The sequence below is a fragment of the Crotalus tigris genome, unplaced genomic scaffold, assembly GCF_016545835.1.
Source record: "Crotalus tigris isolate CLP2741 ecotype Arizona unplaced genomic scaffold, ASM1654583v1 scf7180000017551.9496454, whole genome shotgun sequence".
NCBI classification, from domain to species: Eukaryota; Metazoa; Chordata; class Lepidosauria; order Squamata; family Viperidae; genus Crotalus; species Crotalus tigris.
The window spans coordinates 7300472-7313154 of record NW_024096469.1 but is presented as its reverse complement, the minus strand read 5'-3'; the positions used below and the strand labels follow the sequence as shown (position 1 = coordinate 7313154).

Here is a 12683-nt window from a genome sequence, read left to right as displayed (position 1 = left end):
CCCTTTTTGTGAACTCAGCTCCTGGATGCCCTCAAGAGCTGCCTTCCATACATCTGAATCAAAGCATCCCTTTCCTGCACACAGGAGGAAACTCAGAGCAACTGTGATTGATCCCATTTTCCTCTCCTTTCCTTACCGAGGTTTGCAACGCTTGCTAAGCACAGACTTTGCACAGATTAATACTCTCCAATCAGCTAAACACCTTTATTTACTAAATATGCTTGGTATTAAGTAAATACTTTAATGCTCTTAAACTCTGCTATCTAACCAGAGAGCATGGGAGAATCTCACCTGAGGAAAAACTGCTGAGAAAATCTTCAATTGTGCCATGCTCAATTTCTGAGATGTTCTGAAATCTCTTCACCAAGTCTTTCTGCAGAGCAAGAATTTCTGGCAGAAATTTCACCTGCCTCAGTTCAGCTTCCTAAAGGCAGAAAAGGTCAAATCAGAAAGTAGAAGCCAAGTCTTTAGGAATTAATACAAGTTAACTATCAAGAAAGAATACCATACATACTTTATACATTTAGTTTGTATAAGGTTAATTTATGTACACACACAGATGCATACATAAAATCTGGTTTTCTCAAAGGCGGGACAGCATTGGGGGCATGTGCTCCTGGTTTTGCACATGGATAAGGTTAACAGATCAACTATAAATCAACATTAATAGATATTCACTTTCTGCTCTGAAAAATCCTGAAATTTGTCCATGAAGCTGGGAAAGTAATATTGTTGACAATTTAGAAAGGTGTGTGATAATAAGTAGCTGCTGCATCATCAACAAATATAGTATTTCAGACATGAACTTGTTCCCTCTTACGCTTCATTAACACAAACACTGATTGTTCCTCTTTCTATCCTTGTTCTACCTTTGGGAAAGCAATCAACTGGCAACCCAGTCCTCAACACTTGCTTTCAGATTGTAAATTCTTTTTAGCCAGAAGATGCATATTGCACTTTAATGTTGCTGAGAACAAGTGAATTTAAAAACCTTCTGAACAAAGAATATAGAATAACAGGGTTGGAAAGAAATTTAGAGATCCTCTAGTCCAACCTCCTATTCGAGCAACTCTGCATGGGTTTGGACACCATTTAGATGGGCACTGGAGAACGTGCAATGTTTGTGAATAAATCTCTTGAGCTAAAGTTAGTTTTACATTGATTCAACCTTAATAACGCAATATTATTTGTGACAACAATGCCCACTCTTAAGAAAGAGCTGGCCCTAATAAGACATTTCCTTTCTTTCTTTTAACTAAAAAGTAGTAGCCAAGATTGTTGATTTGTTTTCAACTGTTTGCCTGATGCACACAACAGAGATTCACATGCAATTAACATGACATTTTTTCTCTTAATCAAAAATAAGACAACAATAATTTTTCCCACCACCACATCCAGTTAAGAGAAATGATTCTGTGATTTAGTTTATTCCTGCCCATTCCCACTACAAGGGTATAAAGCAGCTGATTTCTGTGGATGAACCAGAAAGCAGCTGGATTAGCAAGTAAACGATCAAACAGCCATGTATTTTTCCCATCATTATGTTTTACTATTAATTTCACATGTGCAAGCATGAATTTAAAAAAAGCTAGCCTGATCTAAATCTGACAGGACTTAGCACCTTCCAAGTTTAGAACAGATTTGGGTCTCTGGATGACAACGCTATAGAAACACCAGCACAGAGGTTTCTTATGCTGCAGCTGTGATGTTAATATTTCAAAGTTTCTGCACAGTTTGATGTAGCTCAGCTTTTGACAAACAGCTGACAAAAGAATTTCTGCTCCTAGATCAAAGCGGTTACATTAATAAAACTAAAACAAAAAGAGACGGCAGACACAAGTTTTTCTGTTGGACAATTAATTAGGACAAGCAGCAATGCATATTTTCTGTTTCACAGGTCCCATGACCTGACTGCTGGTAATTGACATGCTCACCTTTTGCAAAAATTTCTGCAAGATGGGCACAGTATCCTTGCCACCTTTCAGTTGGACAATGTGAGCCAGATGCTCAACTGAGATTCTCTTCCTGCAACTCCATATCCGAGAGGAGTGTATAGTATTGTCCTTAGGAAGACGGGATAGGAAGACTGTGGGGTCCCCATAAATTATTTTCACTACAGGGTTGGAAGAAAGTCTTTCATCTTCACTGATTTGTTTATTCAAGTCCAGAAGTGCTTTATCCAAAAGCTATTTAGAAAACACAGGCATGTTGTGTGACAGGCATCATAAAAACAGAAGGCATAAAAACAACTTTTTTAAAGCAATATCAGAATTATAGAATTCACCCAGGAATCTGCACAGCTGTAATGATAACTTCAGTGACTGACCTTGGTAACTTTCTTAATTCAAATATACTGAGCTTTCAAAAGCTGAATGATAATTTCTTAAAAGCTATAGTTCAAAAGTGTGGTTCTGAAATGTGTCCTGTAGGTCTCTATTCTGAATAAGAGCTATATAAAAGGTCAGCTTTTGCCAAATTCTGGATCGAGATAAAAAACTAAAACCATGGTAGGGTACAAAGGGTGTCTCAATATCTGGTGGAACATAGTTTCAGGCTGCTTTCCAAAGGGGAAACAGGCAGCAGAGATTGTAAAGTTTGGTCAGCAGGGAGAGGATTAAAAAACCTTCTCCATAGCATAGGGAGTACTCTATAGATATACAGTATAGAGTATATATGTAGCTATGCAGATAGTTGCTTTAGTCTAGCAAAATTCTGTCTATAGATGAAGAACAATAAAGGAAACAACTCAGGATTAACTCCATGTGTTGTTCCTGGTTCCTGGGAGCCTGACACATTATCTTCCTTCTTTGTTGTGATCTGGAACACAGTTCTATCCAGAGCTCACCCCAAGCACTATAATTATCACGGAGATGCTGAAATTGCCTCTGTGCAAGGCTGTATATATATTAATTCTTAAGTATAGGATTGGGGGAAAGTTAAAACGAAGGATATGCCAGCTCTCTCTCTCTTTTTCGTATGAAGTATACTCAAAACTAATGAACAAAATCTCACAAGCGTACTTAATTAATTAAACAGAACTAATTAATACCTTGCTTATTTCAGATCATTGAGGAAGATAGCAGCAATTTCTTATTTTCTAGAAATTGATGTTACATACTGCTAATATAACACGTTAGAGCCCCGACTAACACCTTTATATAACATTAATATGATGTACAGGCTCAAGATAGTATTGCCAGTTGATTTTGTGTCTATAGCACAGAAAAAGAACACATACTGTTTTTCTTATGTGTAATCCACATTTTGCCCAGTGTTACTGTTTATAAACTATAAAGCCTGGCTTGTTAACAGCATGCTAGAAAACCTTTCTAAAATTAGTGAATATTGTTGCCTACAATTGTTTAGCTGAATTAGCTGTCACATTTCTCACTTATTCAGATAGATACACACAGACACACACAGAGACACACACAGAGAGAGGTATATATAGAGAGGAGAGAGAGAGATTCATAATAAATAATTTATAGTTACAAATGTATTCTTTGGAAGCATTTTTCCCCTTTTTTTACCTTTAGTTCAGGTAGAATAATGGTGCGTGCAACACTTTCTTCCCAACCGTTTCTGTACTGTTTCGTAGAAAGCTGACTGTCAAAACGTACTGGCCCTGCAAAAGATTTATTGCATTTATTTGGCCCCCAACCAGTCAGTTATTTTGCTTCTTTGACTCAGAAGAAAAACTCTGAGATTTTTTAGAGGGGTATAGCTCAATTTCTGAAATAAAATAAACCTGTTTTCTTCCTTATATTGCTATTGTGTCAAGAGAATAGTACAAAGAGTTCTGCATGGACTACATATTCTTTCCACAGTGAAACACTTCAACGTACAGTTGAATTACAGATACAGAAGTGATTTCCCCAAACCTATAAAAGAAACCACATGGAATTCAGTGGGCTCAAGATTTAAAACGAACAATGCAAGTTACTGGGTTGCAAAAAAAAAAAAAAAAAGTCCACAGAAAATATTGGTGGCTGAGTTTTATACATCATTATTTTTTTTCCCTCTCATTGTTTATTATCACAACAATTATCATGCAGTATTATGCAGGTTAATGAGGAAATATCATCAAAGACTTTTTGGACATACATAAGTTATCTAACACATCTAAATTCCTTAATGAAATGAGTTTGACTATAAAATCAGATGAAAAGCCAAGTATGCCAATCACCCACTGACAGTGATTTCTTATGGGTATAATATTTAATCACTTTTGATCACTGGTTCTCCCAGTTCCTTTAAAGCAGGAGTTTTCAAACTTGTCCCTTTTATGACTTGTGGACTTCAACTCCCAGAATTCCTCAGCCAAGCACACTGGCTGAGGAATTCTGGGAGTTGAAGTCCACAAGCCATAAAAGGGACAAGTTTGAAGACCCCTGATTTAAACTATATATTATTAAACTATGTGCTGCGATCTTATGTTTTGAAATGTAAGCAATATTCAGCAAGCTGCTCTCCTTACATTGTCCTGCATGTTGGTCCTTGGAAAGGCTACACAGAATGAGATGGATGACATTAGTGGTTTCATCAGCACTCTTCCCAAGAGTATTCATCAACTGCTCTATATCTTTAATAATATGCAGCAGCAAGAAGTTTACTGGATCCTGAACCTGTGGCTTTATGATCTGCAAGACAGACTGAAACAACAGAATCTACTATTCAGAATTCTTCTCTACATGATTTGTGAATGAACATTTAATCACAAAGGTAGGTGCTTAAGCAAATATTTTAAATATATCCCTTTAACTTACAAATAAATGAACACTATTATATAAGGAGGGCCCACAATTCTCTGGACTTTAATTTTCTGCTACCACAATCAAGCACTACTCTTTCCATCTATTGATTTGTTAAGATTTCTATTCCATCTTTCCACAAACAGCTCAAACCGGTATAAGACAGGGCTCTCTCCTTCCATTTTTCCTGTAGTAACAAAGTAAGTTGGAATGATAATCACCCAGCAAATTCTATGGCTGAAGATAGATTTAAGCTTGAGTTTTCCAAGTGCCAGACCAACATTCTCTGACTTGCATTCTTGGCAAAGAGTGTGCGACCTGAGATGCCTGGGGTGCTCATTGCCCATAGAAGCATTACTGATATTTTTGGTAACACACTGAACTAAAAGAATCTGTATTTTAGAAATGAGTGAAAAACATAATTTTGAACATGCTACATGATTACATTTTTCACTGAGTTCTGAAATACAAATTATTTTCAATGTGTTATTAAAAATATCAATAATATTTCTCCATGGGCAATGAACACTCACATCAAAAACAAAAAGACCTCAGACAAGAAGACCTTCAAGTTGCATACTTTTTCCCAAGAATGCAAGTCAGAGAATAGCTTACTACAGCCCCTAATTACAGAGAATAGCCAACTACAGATTTGATTAACCAAATCTGCAGCTAATTCTAGTGTAAGATGGACTTATGCAGGCCACTTTTGAAAGCAGGATGGGTGTGAAAGAAGTGAAGCCAAGTATCTGAGGGAAAGGAAACTCTAAGACTTCATCCAGTGTAGTGATTTTCAAGCTTGGCAACTTTAAGCATGCTGGATGGGTGTACACATCTTAAAGTTGCCAAGTTTGAAAAACTCTGCTCTAGAAGATCATGATCTCCATTTTGCTTCCTGGCAACTTTGAAGCATGCATGGAACAGTGGCAGGACCCAGGGTATCTTATGCTCCATGATCAGAAATGTAGTTATGATGCTATAATGAAATTGTTATTTTATAATTAGTACTATATTAGTATAACATGGCTACTATTATGGCCTTGTATTCTTAGCATCTATAATTATTTCTTTTCATAATACTGAGAAAACCTGATTTTTTTAAGTAATTCCATTTTAGATAATTTTAGTCATCTTCTGTGTAAACTGCATTTCAGAAAAAAGCAGGTAAGTTGCTATTTCTGTGCAAAACAAATACCTGGGCATCATTTGAGGCTCCCAGAAGCAATGCCAAATGAGTGAGCAAGCGAATCAGAATTAGGGCAGCTGGAGACAACTCCCTCTCTGGTGTGATCACTGGATCCCTTTTCCTAGGATCTCCAAGTACGTGACCCGTTTGTGTCCTGTCCAGAATATTGCTGTAAACATATCACACAGGGAAATTGGTACATTTTCCTATTATTTTGCAATGATTTCCAGATAATGAGAATTATAAAGAAGTATTTATCATCCAAAATTGGGTAGATATAGGTAATCCTCAACTTACCACCATTCATTTAGTGATTGTTTGAAGTTACAACAGCACTGAAAAAAAGTGACCATTTTTCACACTTACGACCATTACAGCATCCCCAGGGTTACATTCAGTAGTGGGATTCAGCCAGTTCACACAGGTTTGGTAGAACTGGTAGCTAAATTTTGTTCAGTTTGGAGAACCGGCTGAACCCACGCTGCTTCTGGAAGTCCATTCTAAGCCTCAGAGGCCTGGAGGTCTCCCAGGCCTAGAAGGGCCCACCGGAAGTGCATGGATGTCACTTCTGGAAGTCTGTTCTAGGCCAGGTGGAGGCCTCCCAGGTCTAGAACAACCCATCGGAAGTTTGTTGATGTCACTTTTGGAAGTCCGTTCTAGGCCTTGGAGGCCTGGAGGAGGCCTCCCAGGCCTAGAACAGCCCACAGGAAGTACATGGATGTCACTTAAGGAACTGCATTCCAGGCCTCAGAGGACCAGGCCAGCATCCATGCAGAGAACCGGATGTTCAGGTATTTGAATCCCACCACTGGTTACATTATCAAAATTAGGACACTTTGCAACTGGTTTATATTTATAATGGGATGCCAAATTCACTTAACAACTTTGTTACTAGCTTAACAACTCTAATGAATCACTTAACAACTGCAACAAGAAAAGTTGTAAAATGGGACAAAACTCACTTAACTCTCTTGCTTAACAACAAGGACTTTGGGCCCAGTTGTGGTTCTAAGTGAGGACTATCTTTATATTATGTAATACACAGACAAACTGTTGTTTCTCTGTGTCATATAATGTATGTGGGTATATGCATAATTTTGTATTTATTTATTTATTTTGTCATAATTATGTAGTGTATATTGGAGGTGGTGACCCTTTGAGAACTGTATGCAACAAAATGTCATTTTAATGTATGCCGATTAGTGTACATTCAAAGTTATTACTCCATTCTATTCTGTTCCATTCCATTCCGTTCTAGCAGTATTTACTTTCACTAAGGAATTGTTGCAAACCAAATTATATACATTATATGATTGCTGAAGTAATCCTAGTAAGCATCTTAAACAAATATTCTATTCATTTTGTTCAGGGATGGGATGGTTCATGAGGGAATAGAATGGACTGATATAGAGAAACTTCAGGAGAAAGGGGAAACAAAAAAAAAACCCTCATTATTCGTCCAGATTATCTTCTGAACTACATGCTAATAGTGTTGAATTCAAAATGAGATGTGACAGGTACCTCTAACAGTGTGAATTCTAAATATTCCAGTTAGAAAGAAAAGCATCCACAATGAGTGGTAAACTAAACCTTCACATCTCTAGAAAAAAATGATTAGCCACTCTTGATGTTAGATAGCAAATCAGGAGTTTAATGGAGACTTTTTTTCTTTTGACTCCCCCTTGGAACACACTGTAATTTCTTCCAGGATTCAGGAAGAAATTGGGCTCACAGAAATTTCTAGCTGCAGTGAGTACTAGAGAGAATTTGATTTGCTTTAGGGTTTGATTTTCTTTAGTGTGAGCTTAACCCTAGTTTCTGTCAAAAAACCTAATACCTTGGATGCACTTACCTATTCTTAAGTCTCATTTTTTCTACCTTAACAGTCATCTATGGTATTCTTTGTTGTTATAATTTTAAAACTTTCAGAACTGTTTAAACAGATAGTTTTTTAAAAGTTTTTTTATTTATAATACAGTTAAAAAATGGACATAACGTAACATTCCAGTGTAAGTATTTCTAACAATTGGTTCCTCTTCTTACATACAATTCTTTATCTCTGTATATACATATATATTTTTCTATACAATATCTAATTTATTTCTCTATTTACTAACCTAAAATTATATGTATTTCTATCTTAACAGTAGACTATAACCCGGACAGTCCTCCTTGATTCACACCAATAGTAGAATTTGTCCCAGATTTCAAAGTAGTCTAATTCGGTCTTGTCCTTCATTTCCATTGTGAGCCTGTCCATATTGGCACACGATAATATTTTATATAGTATCTCTTCCTCTGTTGGGGTTTCTTTATTCCTCCAACTATGCCAATCTAGCAGCAGTAAGGATGTGTAGCATCAGGTAAAATATCCCTTTCTCGTATTTCTTGTTTAAACAGATAGCTTTGATGCCAATTGTAGAGGAACTTGCCTCAGAATGCCTAAGCTTTCCCATTGTGGGTTTATGCTGACCTTGGGTTTTTCAACTGGCAGGAAAAGAAAAGATTTCCCCTCCCCTTTTGGTTTTGTTCTTATATTCCTGAGTCATGGAAAGAAAAAGGGGTGGTAGTATCAAATTCCATCTGAAAACAGTGACTGCTGCATTATCCCAGGTTGGCCTAATCAGTAGAGCAGAAAAAGGCAGAAAGATGGTTGACCAGTCTGTGCAGACATCCTGAAGTATCAATCATTCAGAAGCATCTAAATGAGATGTTTGAGATACACAGAAGAAATGCACAAGTAGTTGGCTGCTGTAATTATTGTTGGGAAGCCTGCAGCCAAATTTAGTAGAAGTCCTCAAAACTAGTTTTCTTGTACCCGAAAAATGTGATGAAAGCAACAAACCTGGGAGTTAGGCAACAGAATTCGAATCATTAACAAAACTAAAAATGGAACGTTTGGTACTTTGCCTTGCTTTGTGTATACAAAAGAACCATTTTCTCCTATATGACAGGAAAGCAAGAAGATGGTGATGGTGGTAATGTTTCCCCAGTTACATCCCATGGCCAAGCACAGAGACAGAAAATAATCTGAAAAAATTGCTATAAGCAAATAAACTTACAGAAAAAAAAATATTCCCATCTTTTATCTCAGATTGAACTAAGCACAACTGTCTCTGCAGAAATCTACAGTCCTGAAGTCTTGCTAATTCATTGCAATCTCACTCAAAAACTTAAGTGCTATGGAATGGTTCCTTCCACAATAAAACAGAAAAAAAAATTAGTGTTGCTTCCCATTTCACATAAGGAAGGCATTTTGGAGGATATAGGAAATACTTTGACTGTTGCTCCTCAAGCAACATACAGAGCACCCAAAATTACATTAACAATTAGAACATTTAGTAAACTAGAAAAAGCTAAAATCTTGCAAAAATTCACAAAGAATAATGACAAAATCCCAGAATCATTTTACATTTTATAGCAGTTCATTGACTTTGTATTCCACATTTCTGTTCAAGAAATGAGGCAGCTAGGATTTTTTTGTTAAAAAAAAAACACCAGAAATTAAATAGTTAAGAATATTACTCCTAAAATTAATGTTAAATTCATTAACAATAGAAAGTCAGTCAAAAGAGATATGCATGTTGTGGCAGGACAGCACCCCCCCTCCAAGAGAAGGAAATAGTTTGTGGAATATTAAAAAGGCAGAATATTATATTTTCCCAAAGGAACTTAAAGGCAGAAAAGCAGGCCTAGTTTTTCTTAATAGCCCCAGCCAGAAATTCAGGGGCCAGGTCTGTAAAAATGCAGATTTGATAATCCCATTCAGAAAGACTGAGGCCCATTCATGAGCAAATACTACCTATAGATAGCCCATTCAAGACAGTTATCTTCAAAATCCCTGGAGTAAGATTTGATAGCTAATAACAACAGAGTTATAGGATAAGAACCAGCAATCCCTCACCAAAAAATCCAACACAGGACAAAGCCATCAGCCACAGCCCCAAAGAAGCAGGACATGACCTTTAAGACATAATAGGATTAACCCACCACCATCAGAATACCAAAAGGGCACAATGAATCTCAGGTCAAAGTTCATGACACAGGAACAGCCTCAAACAGAAAGAACCTCAAATACAAACGTCCAAGAAGGTATAAAAGCCCATCATTCCCAGCTACATGTGGTCAACTTTCCCAGTGCTTCATTTCTGTCTGGCTCTACTCTTCAATAAACTACAACCTTCTTTCTAAAGCAGTCTCCACTTCGTTTATTCCCACTGAAGATTTTTCTTTCAACAATGTTCTGATTGCCTTCATGCCAAGGGAATGAAAAGCAAATTCAGCTTTGGACAGAAGGCAATTTAGAGTCTGGGAAGAACGCAAGAGAAGGTTCTCCTTCGCCTGCCAGAAAGATGATCCTTTTGACACCAGATGCCACTGGAGACTGGTTGTAGCAGGAATGAGCAACCTGTGAAGCCGTGCTCCCTTTTACACCTTCCTAATACACCCTGATGAATTTGGCCACCAAATGATCCCATTTCTCTGGGGAAAATAGGAGTGATCCTACTCTCATTCTCATCTTTGCAACCCGGGGGGGGGGGGAGCAAAAGCAGAGCAAAAAATAATTCATTTCTGCCCTTTTCATTGGCATCACCATATCACTACAGAATCTTCTGCTACTCCTGGAAAGCCAGAAGGCTGAGAAGCACCCCCAGTTCCTCAGCCAGTACTCACTCTGCCTTAGATTGTCTGTCTGTCAATCTCTTAGGGCTTTAAAGAGTAATGCCAGCTCCTCAAACAACTAGATATGTGATAAGAGATAGTCCTCGACTTAATGAGCACAACTGAGCCCAAAATTTCTGCTGCTAAGCAGGACAGTTGTTAAGTGAGTTTTGCCCCATTTTACGATCTTTCTTGCCACAGTTGTTAAATGAATCACAGTTTTTCAGTTAGCAATGGCTGATTTCCAGAAAAGAGAAAGTATGAATTCTCTCAATGAAGTTTTCCATAGTCTTTGGAATTGGAGAAGTAAACGCCAGCCAACAAAACACAGGGTAACCATTTTTCCATAAGGGAAAAAATTGAAAGGTAAAGGGTGTTACAGAAGAAGAAAATAAGATGGGGAACAATAATGCAGTAAGTACTCAAGTAGAATAAATAGATTGTTACGAGAATGGATACCTACTACAGGAGAAATAATTCTGATAGCATCCAGAGGGATCAGATTTAGTACATATTCATAGAAATGGTATGAGACCACAACTCAGTCCTGAATGCCCTTCATCTTTTTTATAACAATGGGGAAAGCCTTAAGAGAACACTCAAAACTATCCAGATAAGGGACTACTGGATTTCAAACAATGAAGAATTCAGAAAATAAAAGTATATTTTCCTATATCTTATGCAGTAGCTCTCCACAAGAATGCTGACTGGACTTACAGGATGGTGAGGTTTCCCCAAGAACAGAAGCAGGATAGAGTATCAGGTGAAACGTCAATAGGGAATGAAACTCTACCTGGATTGAAAGCATCCAATTTTTGGGGTACACAAGGCAACATGTTCCTCTTGAGAGAAAAGCTAGTGAGGAGAGTTCAAGAAGAAGATGTACATTGCCAGAACTGCCACCTGATTTTTGCTCTGAATGGGAAAAATGGGCCAGACCTTTCAAAAAGGTTTGATTTTTCTAGTGATTTCCAAGGGCTGGCAGCAATGTGGCAAAAGCTTGGAGCTGGAGATACTTAAGACAAGATGTGAAGACACCAGAGAAATTCTTGGCCCAGAAGAGGAATGTAGGTGAAAAGGCTACAATTGCCTTAGCAATTCTTAATTACTGCTCCCAAATGGGGCTCACAAATAGGTGGAGCAATTGCGACAAGCTTGTTGGGGTGCTTTTACAAGAATCTAACGCAGGACACAAAATACAGTAAATAATTTCAAAAGGATTGACAAAGCTCTCAGAGAATGAATGTGTTATGACTGTGGTAATCATAAACAAACAACAAAGGGTGGGAATCCCATCAAATCTCCAAGCTTTGGAGCTTAGATTCTCTAGGATTCTAAAAGGGTTCTCTATTAGCCTATGTGTGAGAATCTTCCACCATCTGAAAGATCTCATGATGACAACTAACAGTTATAGACTTATACTTGAAACTGTTGTAATTGGCTTTTAGTATATGAAAACCTTTTCTATGAAATCTCAGAAATTTTAGCTTGTTTGACAACCACTGACTTCCTTGTGAACTTTGCCTAGCAATAGCAACACTCTTCTTTTTGAACTCAAAACTCTTCTATATTGTAGATCAGGGTTGAAATGAGAGGTCCTTGGTGCTCTCTGAGCTTGGTTGTTCTCTTGCAGATGTTTCTTGCAGATGTTACCTAGTTTGAATACTGAAACATCTGCAAGACAACAACCAAGCTCAGAGAGCACCAAGAACGCAAGGTTGCATCTATATATTTAAATGCCTTGGTAAGGCCACACTTGGAATACTACATCCAGTTTTGGTCACCACGATGTAAAAAAGATGTTGAGACTCTAGAAAGAGTACAGAGAAGAGCAACAAAGATGATTAGGGAACGGTTGCTGGAATTGGGTATGTCTAGTTTAACGAAGAGAAGGACGAGGGGGGAAATGATAGCAGTGTTCCAATATCTCAGGGGCTGCCACAAAGAAGAGGGAGTCAAGCTATTCTCCAAAGCGCCTGAAGGCAGGACAAGAAGCAACGGGTGGAAACTAACCAAAGAGAGAAGCAACCTAGAAATAAGGAGAAACTTCCTGACAGTTAGAACAATTAACCAGTGGAACAACC

At 37.7% G+C, this 12683-nt stretch overlaps 1 pseudogene; it reads right to left on the bottom strand.

Annotated features, from left to right (window-relative positions):
• The window catches only part of LOC120309126, a 144445-nt pseudogene that overhangs the window by 7696 nt on the left and 124066 nt on the right, over nucleotides 1-12683 (bottom strand).